The 14052-nt window shown below is 39.6% G+C and overlaps 1 protein-coding gene across 1 annotated transcript in view; it reads left to right on the top strand.

The window, feature by feature from the left end:
- Positions 1–14052, top strand: part of TPPP (tubulin polymerization promoting protein) — a 67095-nt gene that overhangs the window by 16218 nt on the left and 36825 nt on the right. The gene's annotated exons all lie outside the window — the stretch shown is intronic.

The following is a 14052-nucleotide window of genomic DNA, read 5'->3' as shown; positions in this document are numbered from 1 at the left end:
ATTATTTTTACCTTTCATATTCCCCTGGCATCTGATATGATAATCTTGTCTTTTCTGCTTTTTATTACCACACTGTTTAAATTGTCTCACACATCATTGTGTTGAGGGATATACTTTTTAAATAGGTCTCTTAATTGTACTTGTAGCCTGTAGGAACACTTATTTGGCTTGTGCACTCAAATGTTGTGGTGTAATGCTGGGAAAACATGCAAACTGCATTGCTTACAAGGTAGCTGGAAAATCTTGCTACAAGCACTGACCATTTAGACTGCATCAAACTGGAGAAAGGCAGAGAAGAAAAGACCTTTAATCTTGAAAGTTGTCCGTTGTGGTGGTTTGACAGGAAATATGTTTTCTGGGACGCTGTGGTCAGGCCAGTGGAAGTTCAGATTTTAATATTGGCACCTAATGTGGCCATTGGGACATTGGATCCGCCTCTGAGAACACGGGGCTAAAAGCAGGGCTTGCGGCCTGGGAGGTTCTCTTGGGTTTCCAGCGGGAAAGAGTTCGGGTCTCTCCCCCGGCCCAGCTGCTGGCTGGGCGGGGAGAAGGGGAAAAGCCATGTGGCCAGGAGAGGTACGCCTGAGCCCGGGGGTGGAAGGGTGGAAGAGAGAGAGAAACCAGGAGCCATCAGGCGCCTCCCCCCGGGAGACAGAGAGAGAGAGAGAGAGCTGGTGCCTGAGACTGTTACCTTGAAACTTGATAAAATATGTGCCTGTGCCAGCAGCACGGCTGTGAATGAGAGAAGGGGGGGGGGGGGGGGGGCGTGCAGCCAGCCGCTTGTAGGAGCTCTTAACCCCTTTTCGGACAATGAAAACTTTACAGAACATTAACCTTTCCTAGAAGAGAGATAGAGTGGAAGATGAAGGAAATGGGCAAGTGTGAGAGAGGTTTGGGCAAGTGAGACATGTTGGAAGAATAGAGAAGAATCTTAGTGGGAAGAGATGATGGAGTGGCTTTTGCTGGACTCTTTTTGTATAGCCATGGACAGAACTATGTTCCTTGTGATACAGGGACTGCATTCTAGGGGGAGGCAATGCCTCAGAACCAAGAGGGTTCGGTGTAGGTACCCCTTGGCCCCAGGGGGTGAAAAATATGGGGTGGGCAGGTGTCCCAAAGTTGAGACTGTGCCTTTTTGGAGTGGGAAGAAGCATCCTTAAAAGTCGACCCTAGAAGCAGCTCTGGTTGGTGTTCAGTGGTGAGAGCGCTGGACATGAAAGGAAGAGGTCACCATTGGCACAAGAAGGACTCCTTCTCCTCTTGATGAACTGAGGATTGAGTATTCTGAAGGGTGGTGCCAGACTGAGAGTCGATGATTTGGGGGATGTATTGTATTGGGAATTTGGTGAGGATGGAGGAGGAGATGTATTTGTGAAGTTTTCATTTTCCTTGTGTGTTACTTTTTTTTCCCTTTCCCTTGTAGTTTAGTTAATAATTTTTTTTTTCCCTAAGTGGGAGCCGGTTTTGCTTATTCCTGGTCACATCTCACAGCAGAAACCAGGGAGAGAGTATTCTCATGGAGGCACTGGCATTGCGCCAGTGTCAAACCATGACATTTGTGTAACATATATAGTTAGAATAACCTTATTTATTTGATTGATTTCTTTCTTTGTTCCTTTTTTCCTTGGGGTTCTTACCTAGATAACTGTAAACACTACATATGCACACTCCCACCCTCTTGTCCTTGTATCAATCCCTACTTGAATGGAGTTAGGTATACCATCAGAGAGCTGGCTTATTTGAAATGGATGTTTAGGTTGTAGGGTTTTGTTTCTTTTTTGATCTATGATATTTTCAATTTTTTTTTTTACTTTCATCAGCTTAGAATTTTGTTGTATTATTTCCTGTAGATAAATATAATCTTATTGCTGCTTTCTCATATCAGTTTCTGGGCTCTTTAGTGACAGGATAACCCCATGATATGGCATAAACAGATGTGCAGCATTAGCAGATATAAAGAAGTATCAGGTTTGGTGACTGGGGCAGAAGGAATCCCATCCTGTTGCACAGGAGTGAGTTGTAAGGTGGCAGGTACCTGAGCCTCCTGGGAAATGTTAGCAAATCCCCTTGCTGCTGTTGAACGCTCCCACCTCAGCTTGAAGGTTTTTGTCTTTGTCTCTTGAGGGGGAGGGTTAGCTCAGCAGTTTCTCAGACCTTGCTCCTGTGACCGCTGTTAAGTGTTGTCATTTCTCTTGGAAGAGGCATACCATCTTTTCCTCTATCCAGTTGTCCTGGTTTAACTTCAGCCGGTGGCCAAGCCCCATGCAGCTGCTTGCTTACTCCCCCAACAGCAGCACTGGGGAGACAATTTAGAGTAAAAGCTGGAAAACTCATAGATGAGATAAAGACAGTTTATAGGAAAAGCAAAAGAAAACAAGAAATTAATTCAGTGCTTCCCTTGGGCAGCCAGATGTTCTGCCATGCCCAGGAGACCAGGGCCCCATCACATGTAACACGTTAGGAATACAAACACCATCACTCCAAATGTCCCTTCTCTTCTTCCTTCCACTATATTTACTGACCATGTTGTTGTGGGGTCTGGAATATCCCCCTGGTCAGTTGGGGTCATTTCATCTGTCCTGGCTGTGTCTTCTCCCAAGCACCCCCCCATTCATTGCCAGCATGGCAGTATGGAAAGCAGAAAAGGCCTTGGCTCTGTGCAAGTCCTGCTCAGCAATAACAAAAATATCACTAAATTATCAACCCTGTGCTCAGCACAAATCCAAAATACCGCCACTGTGAAGAAAATGAACTCTACCCTAGCCAAAACCAGCACTCCAGTATTTAATAGCTTAGTAGATAACTGCATCAAATGCAAAAGTATCTTAGTTTTAATTGTTTAATGTTTTGTTCATTACTCAACCTGTACATGTACTTATAACATATATTTTATATATTCTTCTCTTTTAAAGTGATTTTATTTTTAAATTATATTGCTTAAGTTGCATATGGGAGCTGAGATTTGCTCTCCTTATTAGAAAGGTCTGTATTTTTTGAATGTATGCTTTCAGTAGGTATACTTCCACATTTTCTTAACTGTTGGGGTTTTGTGGGTTTTTTTACATTTTTATTCTTGAGTGCATGTGTCAGCAATTCTTTTTAGTCTAGATCACATTTATTTCACATATAATATTTTAAGTTTTACAAAGGGAAGATCTAATGGTTGTAGGAACTCAAGTGTCAGTAATATGCTTTAACTTAGGAGGGTTAAGCATAAGCTGGGTATACAGGATTTCTTGAGCATGTTCAGACAACTATTTTTCCTTGCTTTCTCTTTTACTTCACATTTAACCCTAAGCTCAAGGATAATGATAGGTTTGGTAATGCTTCAAAGCAGGCATACTCACATAATAAACTCACATTCATTTTTATTTTACAAGCAGCTTTTTCCCAGCAGAGCTTTATGGTTTTTTGATAAACCAAAATTTTCCCCGTCTGTGTTAAATGTAAAACCTTAACCACTATAGAATAATCTCCAACTCCCTCCAAAAGTGCAAAGTGCAGCTTCCATGCTTCAATAAGAATTCTCCTTATGGTTACCAGAAGGCTTTGTGCATCACTCTTGGTTTTGGACTCTTAAGCTAAAGTGTGTCTCACAAGATTAGCCTCAGCCTGGGATTGTTATGATCAGTCAAAGTGATGGTTCAGTGGGATGGGGCTGGTGGATTTTAGCAGTTGTAGGGAACACAACAAACATTTAAAAAACATGTTTGCCATACCCAACTACGGTTGCCATCTGCATTGTGTTAGACCTTCCAAATGTATTTTTTGCTGGTTCTGTTACTGGGAAGCCACTGTACCTGTACCTAGCAGGGTTGTTTTCTAGCAAGCTACACTTAGACTTTATGACAATGGCCATGTTGTTCAGACACTAGAAAATAATTAATCAAATAGAAATGTTCTTTGGATTTATGAGTTACTATGTATAAAGCCCACATTTGTTGTCTTGATAAATTTCCCAGGCTTTATTTATTATTCTAGTAGATACTGGCAAAATAGGTAGGAAATACCTATTCTAGGATCCTACCTATGATAGGATAAAGTAACAAGGAAAATTAATAAGAGAGATGTTTACCTAAGAGCTACTGAAAGATAATGTTTTATTCATCAATTGGCAACTTGCTCTGCTCCAGGAGAGATTTTACCTCTGAAATTATTGAACATTTTTGTGGACTTAACACACCTTCTCCACCTCTGTCAAACCAAGTGAACAAAACTTCTGAGAGTTTTAAATGGTCTGTGATACTTCTTGAAAGCTGGGACCTATGTGTCTGTCTTTCAGAGATTAGTTCATTTGAAGTTAAGTTTACTGTTGTTATAAAGGTTGAAGAAATTCATTGAACCTTTGTTACAAATAAGAAAATAAGTATAGAATGCATGAGAATGTCAGGTCAGACTGAAATGTAGTTTGTTATCTTGCATAGAAGGTCTATGAAGGCCTTCATGTGAGCACAACATTTATATGTATTTGAGGATAAGAAGAAGGAATAGTCTAAAGCAAAGAATCCACAGTAATAGACATGAAAGAATTATTGATAGAATTGCATTCTTTGGTAAGAAAATATGTAAATCAGGTGATCTCTCCCCTGCTCCCCCCAAATATTTTTGTGTAGCAGTAATTTGTAGGGTCCCACAAGTCCTTCCAACTTGGTGGATTGTAATACAAATTTATGTTTGTTAAAATTTTTAGCTCAGAAAATTCAAGAAATGAAAAAGAATTTTGCAATGGAATTAATTGAAAGGAAAAGCTGAAGCCTGCCTATGAGAATAGCCATATGTATGAATATTTATTATTTGCTTCCTTAGAGAGCAGAGTTAAAACACCTATGTTTATGCCAAATATTTGGATTGCATCAATGCAGTTGGAATAGTCTGCAGTTTCTGTAATGAATAGAAGAGTAAACTTTTCTTATTTTTTTAGGTTATAAAGCATACAATAAAGCTATCTCTTATAATATCATTAACTTTCCATTAATCCTATACTTGGAAGAGAAAAAGGCATTGTGAAGAGTGAATGACAAAAGTTCTACCATATCTTATGGGATGAAATCTGTTAAAAAATGCACCAAAGCCAACAGAAGTTTACATAACTGTAAATGTAATTATGAATTATGCAGTGAGCTTTCTTTTTGTAGTTTCATGGTCAACACTTGAGATGTTGTACTCCTTTCTTCAAAGCTAGCCTAAAGTTACTTGCTTAAAGTTATGTAAAAGTCCCTTCTGCTAATTGGTACCAGGAAGACATTTTCTCTGTAAATGGCAAAGGAAGCAACCTCTTCTCAGGAAAAAATGGCTTATGGGATTATTAAAAAAAAAAGCCTGAAAATACTTTCTAGGAAGTGATTTTTTTAACTGGTCCATAAATTCACTGCCATACTTGAAGACAAAGAATAAGTCACAGTCATATTCTGTGGGAAAGGTAGTTTTCGTAAATTACTGCAGCTGAAGTGTTTGTGATAGGACCAAAACTAGTACTCCCGACTTATTTTGTTATGATAATACATTCAATTTCCTGTAGCTCAGGTTTCTGCTAAAATGTAGGAGTTTAGTATAAATATCTTAGTAATTTTTAGATCATTCAAAGCATTAATTTTTCACATACTATGTGAACCTTATTTAGACATCTTTCTTTTATATTTTTTTAGTGAAAAGCAATAATGCAATCTGAGCCCACTGAATTTAGAGACATACAATATGCAGACATGCAATAGTCTTTGAATGAAGATGTTTTTCATGGCAGTGGGAATTCCATGGGCATCTTTTCAGTCACTGAAACACTTGCCTGCTTTCTTGGAAAATTTCTTCATTAAATGTTTCTTTTCTGGTACTCTTCTGGAGTTCCAAAAGTTTGTGGGCTCTCTGTCTCGTATTTTGCTTGCAGAGTGCAAGTATGGATTTAGTGAATCTTGTTGCCTTGGAGAAAGCAAGGTCGTTGGTGACAGAGGAGAAGGGCACTGAAGAGTTCTGTGTTTGGTATGAAAAGCAACATGTGGCTGCATTCTTCTTATTCCAGCAAGATGGTGAGACACAACAGTCTAAGAACTTCAGGATTTTTGTATTAAGGAAAGCAGAACACCCAAGAATAATAGATGATACTGAGCTCTTACCAGCATTCCAGCATGTTGCCTTAGGAACTTAAATTTCTTTGTTTATTGAGGGTCAACAACTGCTCTGGGAAACTTGATATGTTAGCTATGCTGTACACGTAGTACACTTGTTGTATGTAGTTAACATGGTCATAGTAATAGCCCCTATATAAATATCTCTGCTCTTATTTTAGAAGTGTTACCGCTCAGCACTGCAAGAATATGCTTTAAGCACTGCCATAAAACTGCTAATTCTATGACATTATTAGATAGAAAAATAAAAATATTTCTGTTTACACCAGCATGTTACTATGGTTGCAGGCAGGCTTGGGTGACGTCAGCCGTTGGAACCATTGTGAGCATTTATTTAGGTAGCCATCTCCATGGAAACATTTGTTTGTTTTGATGTTACTATGTGTTAAATTTTAAACAAATTTTTGTGATTCTATACTGGATTGTTATTGAAGATTAATTAAGCTACAGAAGCTTTGTAAATATACCTTACTCCTGCCCTCTAAAATATTCTTGGTAAAAGATCAAGTGGAAGCATAATTGTCTTCTGAAATTCCATTAGTAGCTCCTGATGTTGCTTTGACATGTTTTCTTGTTGCTGAGGAAGCCATGTATTCTAAAGCCCAGAAAACTCTCCTCCATCTTTTTGAGAAAAGGTTTTGTTCCCATGGAGAATCTTCGCAACACACTTTATTGTGCCCTGACTTTTGAGTAGACCCACCCGTGCACTGTCCTCACTGTCTTGCACACTTGGCTGTTTAGCCTAATTCCCACAGCCTGGATCAGTCAGGTCTCTGCAGGAGCACTTCGACCTGAGAACAGCTGGGCCTTAATGCAGCAACAGTTCACTGTGGCTGCAAGACTTGGGTAATGGGTAGTGTTTGCTCTGAGAAGCTGGCAAGAAAACTCTTGGCAAGAATGAGTATTTGTCCCCATTTTTCAGCTGTAATGTAATTGTTGTCTGTTCTTTGTATTGAATAAGTATGATGCTTCTTGCTTGCTTTTTGTATTTGAAAGGACTAGTACTTTGACACCTGAGCTCATTCAAAACAAATATCTGTCCATGAGGTTTCTCTGAAGTAAATAGTCTTTAATGGAGATTTTTACTGAAGTCTCTCTTAAATTTTTCAAGTATTTAAATAGGTATGAAGTGGTCTTTATATATAAATGAAGTACCTAGATATTGCAAGCTATGTTTTACATCCCTGTTGGAGACATTCTTTTGATAGTGACATAGAAAAGGATTTTTGTAATCCTACTTCATGCATGAAGTAGGCATAACAGCTAACTTTGGTACTTCAGCATGCCTGCATCAGGAAATAAGTTTTAAGTTTATAGAACAATATGTAGAGCAAAATCTTATCTGGTAAGTCTCAGGCAAGTTGTGAAGCTGTGCATTTTTAGGTAGAAATGTAGCTAAGTATCAACAGAAAGTGTTCTTTTTTGCCACATCTATATTTTAATTGAAATTAAGAGCCTATTGCCTTTTTTGCCTAAAAAGCCAAATGTAATGTTGCCATTTGCACTTTATCCTTCAAAAGCTTTTTATTTAAAAAAAACAAAGCAAGTTTTCTTCTTCTGCCAAGAGGCATAAATTCTAAAAGTAAAACAGTGATAGCATATGAGAAGGAAGATGGTTTTAAATTCACTTGCTGTAACACAGGCTTGCTTTATGCATGTATAATGGGTAAATTTTATACCTGTAATGATGTTTGCTGATTAGGATTTTAAAAACACCATTTTGCAGGACATCACATGAAAACCTATAGATAAGATGGTGAGTGACTCATTTCCCAGCTGATACAGAATGCTGCATGATGTCATACACAGTACTATATATAGCAGCTTGCTTGGTATTTGCCACACTTTTGGCCTATTCCACATGTGGGCTATTCCACATGTGTGCTACACAAACTTTTACTGGCGTAGAGTAGAAGTCAGTTGTTGTTTTAGTTTTTGGGTTTTTTTGCAGGTCAGCCTATTGCACCATAATTTAAAACTACATGCTTTTCACTTACAAAAGCAGCTATGTGAAATCTGCCTTAATTTTACTGACTAAATAAACTAAGTAACAGGCAAGTATTTTCCAGATGGTTAAATATCAGTTTTGATTTCCTGGATTGAAGTAGCAGATGATTAAGATGCAGAGGACAAGGCAGCCTTGTCTGCAGCAACAAGATGATTGTAAAGTTTAAGATCCTGAGAGGATGATCAAGATTAACAACAGAATTACAAAGCTGAACTTCAGAAGGGCAGATCTTGGCCTCTGTATTTTCTCTCTGGAAGCTGCCCTGGAGAGAAGAGATGTCCAGGACAGCTGGTTGGTCTTCAAGGCAGCTTCATCAGAGCACAAGAACGTTTCATTCCCCTGTGCAGGAAGTCAGGAAGCATGGCAACGGGCTAGCAAGAGTAAGCACTGAGCTTCTGACTGGGCTGGACCATGAGAAGGAGGTATGCAAGAGATGGAAGCAGGGACAGGCTTTCTGGGAGGAATAAAGCCCATGCATGAAGAAACAGAGCGATCAAAGTTGAAGTTCAGGCCAATCAGCATAACCTCAGTCCCTGGGGAGGTTATGAAGTAAATCCTTTTGGAAGTCCTTTTTTAAAACACAAAGGACAAGAACATGATTTGGAGCAACCAGCATGGATTTGCCAAGAACCAGTTATGCCTAATTGATTTCATTGCTTTCTCTGATGAAATGACTGACTCTATAGGTAAAGGGGTGTAGTTAGTATACATTGATTAAGGCACGAACTTGGCTCCAGTCACATTGTCACGAAATTGGTGAGGCATGGGCTGGAGAGTGGGCCGTGCAATCTAGAGGGCAGCTCTAGAGGTGGTGATGGGTGTCAGTGTTGTAGTTTAATAACCCCAGCTGGAAAATAAGCCCCATGTAGCCACTCTGTTTCTTCTACCAGTGGGATGGGGAAGAGAATCAGAAGGATAAGAGTGAGGAAACTCATGGGTTGAGTAAAAATAGTTCAATAAGAAAAGCAAAAATTGCTCACGCAAGCAAAGCAAACTAAGGAAGTCATTTACCCCATTCCATGGGTAGGCAGGTGTTCAGCCATCCCCAAAAAAGTAGGGCTCCATCATGCAGAATAATGACTTTTAAAATATGATCACTCTGAATATCCCCCACTTCCTCCTTCCCAACATTTGTGTCATATGATATTGAATATACCATGGGTCAGTTGGGGTCAGCTGTCCTGACTGTATCCCTTCCCAGCTCCTTGCATACCCCCAGCCTTCTCGCTGAAGGAGCAGCAGGAAAAGCAGAAAAGGCCCTGAAGCTGTTTCAGTGCTGCTCAGCAATAACAAAAACATCTCTATGTTATCAACACTGTTTTTAGCACAAATCCAACATACCACTAGTCACTGTGAAGAAAATTAACTCTATTCCAGCCAAAACCAGCACAGATGAGAAGTTTCTGAAGGTGAGGTGATGGCAGTCCTTGCAGTGAGTGTGAGTTGTGGCAGCAAGGAAGGGTAGCTACATCCTGGGCTGCATGAGTCAGTGTGTGGTCAGCAGGTCTGGGGAGGTGATCCTTCCATGCCGCTTGGACTTGTAAGACTGTATTGGGAGTGTTGTGCCCAGTCTGGGGCTCCCCTGTGTAGGAAATAGATTGATACAGTGGAAAAGGCCTGGTGCAGGGCCACCAAGATGGTCAGGGGGCTGGTTGTGGTACATAGTGACATGTGGAATAAATATAAGTTTCTTTGTGCTCCAGTATAGGCAGTAGAAATTAACTTCTTGTTATGAAGTTAGAGTAATAGAAATTTTATAGGGAAAAAAATGTGTGTGTATGGATGCTATTTACTCCTAAAAGTAGACGTGAGCTAGAAATCCTTCATCTCAGAAAGAGGATTAATATACTATATATGTTACAATTAGATATATTTAATCTACCTATGTGTGTAAAACTACTTACACAATTTAGATGTAGTCTGCTTGGATTCTGATGTTTGTGAATAGAGGTGTGCTCCATCTGATGTGGTGTTTATCATTCTTCAACCTTTTTGTTTTTTGTTTGTCTTTCCTTTAAAAAACAACAGTGGCTTGACTTGAATAGCCTAATTGATGTATTCTTTCCATTTTCAAGATGTTTAGGAGGACTTTTTTGCAACTGAATTGGAGCAAGTCTCTAAAAGACTGGAAATGAAATCCTCACCAGGATTTGTTAAAATGATGCTACTTTCTGGCATTATTGAAGTGGAGTTGCTTATCATTTACTTTTCTATGGGTGTGTGTCCGTGCATGTGCTAAAGCAAAGGAACGTGAATGAAATCCAAATTTTATTTGAAGCTTGATCTCTGTTTCTGACTTTCTGCAGACTTCTAATGCATGTGCATGTATTCCCATGAATTTAAAAACAAAGTAAATACAGTTTTGGTATGGAGTTCTGGTACAATGCCCCCCACACCCCCAAAAAGGGCAGACTTCCTCTTTGAAATTATTTTTCCATGTTGCAGTCATTTTTTGTTTCCTATTTTTACAAAGGTTGTGGATATTACCAGCAGACTGATAATTTTCAAAACCTTGCTGAGACTATGAATGTTGGTGCTGATTCTGCAGGCTCCCAGAACATTTTAGTTGCATGAAGAAATCTCCATGGCAACTTTTTCTAGGAGGATGTGCTGTTAGATAGTGAAGTTTTATGGTTGAAGGAGCAGATGTTGGAAAGCATTCAGTTTCAGCGAGGAAGGCTGACTGCAGCTGACAGTGTGGCCAGGAGTACTGTGGCTAAGGTTTTGCACCCTTGTGGTGAGGAGTAAGAGGAGCAGCTCACCTCCTGTCTGTCACCAGTGTTTTTGGCAGTGCAGACAACTCCCAGCACTGATTGCTGAAGAGACTCAGTCAGTCCCTCAGGCAGGCGGGGACTGTTTCTGTACTATCTGGACATTTGTAATTCAGGAAGGAAAACCAAGCAGAAAACCCAACTGCAGGGTTTTGCATCATTAAGTTTCTGCCTAAGCTGTGGAGCCGCTTTAAGTGAAGCCCGAATCTTTGTCAGCGATGGCAAGCGGTGGAAAATACCTTGAGGCAAACTTGTTTGAGGGGAACCAAGAGTTCATTGTGGAAGCCAGGGCACTCGGTGTTTGTTTGGAAGGTGTGGTATTCCTGAAGTCCAGTAGGTTTTCTCGGTGCTTTTCCTTCCCAGGAAGTGGTTGTGGAGAGCCTTTTGGGAATGGTGCCATGCTGTGTGCAGAGCTGCCCAGCACAGAGTTGCCGCAAGCTTGCCAGGGGCTGTGGTGCTGCAGGAGTAAGCCCTGTGCAGCTGCAGGAGTGTGGGCTGCACTGCCCTGCTCGTGGGGCCCTTTGCACTGTGCTGGGTGCAAAGCTTTTGTGACATTTGCTTGGGTTTTGAACTGTGAGCTTTGAGGAAGGGATGGTAATGTGTGCTGACAGAAAATGAGGAAGGTTACCTTGGCAGTCCTGATTTGTCTTTCCTCTTCTTTGCCTCAGCTTTGTTCTGGAGGGAAAAGAGTTGAAAGTGTGGGAAATCTTCCAGTCTCACACTGTTACCTTATTTTCATGATTGTGGCTTCACTATGTGATGTGGCATCACATCATGTGATGGTTCTAGCCTTTTGACACAAGAGTTAATTTTATGGCATCTTTTGAGGCCATAAAATTCATAGTTTTCCTGCTGCAAACAAGCCAAGCCAGTGCAGCTGCAGAACTTTCAGTTCATATATTTTTCTTTGGCAAACTGCTATATACTTCTGTTACCTTATTCTCATTATTTTGTCACTACAAGGCTCAGAACAGCTAAAAGTTTTCTACAGTGCTCTTCTTCTAGACAGAAACATAGAAGACTCTGAAGAAAAGGATGAGCCACCACCATCATCTGGTGAGCAGGAGCCAGCACATCTGTTTGTCCAAGCTGATACAGGAGAGCATTGTACCACTTAGTGCCATTTGTGATCATGGGCATAAACAGCTGCAGAACACTGGTGATCTTTGGCACCAGGCTGTGACTCTCATGACACATGACAGCACTTGCTTCATTGCCCAGATGTCTTGGATCTTTATTATATGCTCTTCAGTTGCAAATATTGTTTAAAAATTAAAATAAGCTAACAAATAGTTATTGTACTATCAGTATGATGTTTTTAATGGTATGTAAAAGATTAAACTGATAGCTTTTATATCATTATAATTTTGTACAGAGAAGTTGTTTTTCTTGCAGTTAACAACAGATAATACAGTGATACTGTAACACAATAATAGTTCATTGCAGGACAACTGAAAAATTTGTATGAGAAAACAAAATGGGTCTGTGCCTGTTGTCTGGAATCTATCTCAGCCATACAGAATCTCCAGATATCCTCATTACAATTCCCAGTGCAATACCAATTCACCCTGGATTTAGCTGCTTTTTGATTTTCGAGGGGTTTGTTACTCTCTCTGGGGTGGTGTTTGTTAAACTTCTGAATGGAACCAACAGTGCTGAGACTGGAGGGTCTATTTGACACAGACCAGTGTGAGAGTAATACAAGAAGCTACTGACGAGAGGATCATAGAGTAGAGGGTGAACAGTTCTTACTCATCGTCATATGCAGTCTGTATTTCACAAAAAGGTATAAGGTGTTTGCTTCTGCTAGAACAAGCCTCTGTGGTACATGCAGCTTAAAAAGTGAGGACTGCAGTATTTACCATCAGCTCTCCCATCACTTTCTGTGCTCAGCAGCTACTGCTGCTGCACACTTAAGATAGTTTGTGTTACTAGGGGAACACAAGGAGTCCTATTTTGATACTCCTTTATGGGCTATCTTCCTGTGTTGCAATTTGAAACAGGTAGTAAGTAACTTTTCTTCCAAATTTAGGCTGTTTACATTTTCTGCCTGTCATGGATGCTGTATGGAAATAGATGCCTGGGGCATTTGTAATCCAAGTGGAGATCAGCATGTGTCAAACTGTTTGCATTTGGCATGGTGCCAACAGAACGTTTTGTAGGTTTCTAAGTAGTATGTATTGATTAATGTTTTCAGCTCTACAAGAGGGTTTCTAGGGAGGATGTTTTATTTGATTTTTTTGGCACCTTTTTAATTTTCAGCAAAAAATTTAACTGGTGAGCTGGTATTCTTCAAAGAACCTATAAATAGGAAAAATAAGAAAAACTGAGTAATTTGGCATTTATAGGTTCTGTCTTTTTTTAGTCTAAAGAGCTTTGTAGGTTTAAAGCTAGGTTTCAAGTCTAACAGAACAATATAAGAAGGTACAGAAAGGTAGTAAAAGAAAATATGTATCTCATACAGTAGCCACTCTATTAGGTGATTGTCCTGTGTATATCCAGAAATAAAGAATTTTAATTCTAGATCTCAGATGAAGATGGTGGTTAACTGTCCGAGATTTCAGTTCAGGACATTTTTAATGCTAATTATTAGAGATAATGGAGTGGTGTGAATGCAAATCTAAAATTAATGACTATAATATGATTAAATAATTTTTGTTCCCAGTAAGTCCTGGTACTAGTTTAAAAAGAACAGTGAAGAATATTCAGTTTAGTAGATCCTTTAGAGAGCTCCAGTGCATTTGCCATGTGTTTCAGCAATTTATCCTTTATTAAAAAAACATAAATAGCATGATTTTTTTCCAAGACCTTGTAGTAAAATCAAATAGAAATTATTTCCTTACTTTTATAGAAAAGGTAAGGAGCTGTTCTGTGCTCTTTCAGGTAGGTTTCTTTTCTTTCATCATTTCACCTCAGCTGAGAGTAATGGGAGAGCTTTACATTATGCTGAAGTGGACATCGTAGCTGGGAAATCTGTTGAACTAAAATACACAGAACTAGCTTGATACTTTTTTTTTCAAGACAACAGACTGTTGCCTATTGGGACTCCTCTAACCAGATGGAGAAAGCTATATAGAGGGTACTAGGCAGTTAAATATGCTGCTTAGTTTTCCTGCTTCCATACCAAATAGGATGAACTTAGTGTGCGGATTTA

Source organism: Agelaius phoeniceus, chromosome 1, assembly GCF_051311805.1.
Source record: "Agelaius phoeniceus isolate bAgePho1 chromosome 1, bAgePho1.hap1, whole genome shotgun sequence".
In the NCBI taxonomy this organism is placed as follows: Eukaryota; Metazoa; Chordata; class Aves; order Passeriformes; family Icteridae; genus Agelaius; species Agelaius phoeniceus.
This window is presented reverse-complemented; position numbering and strand designations above follow the sequence as displayed.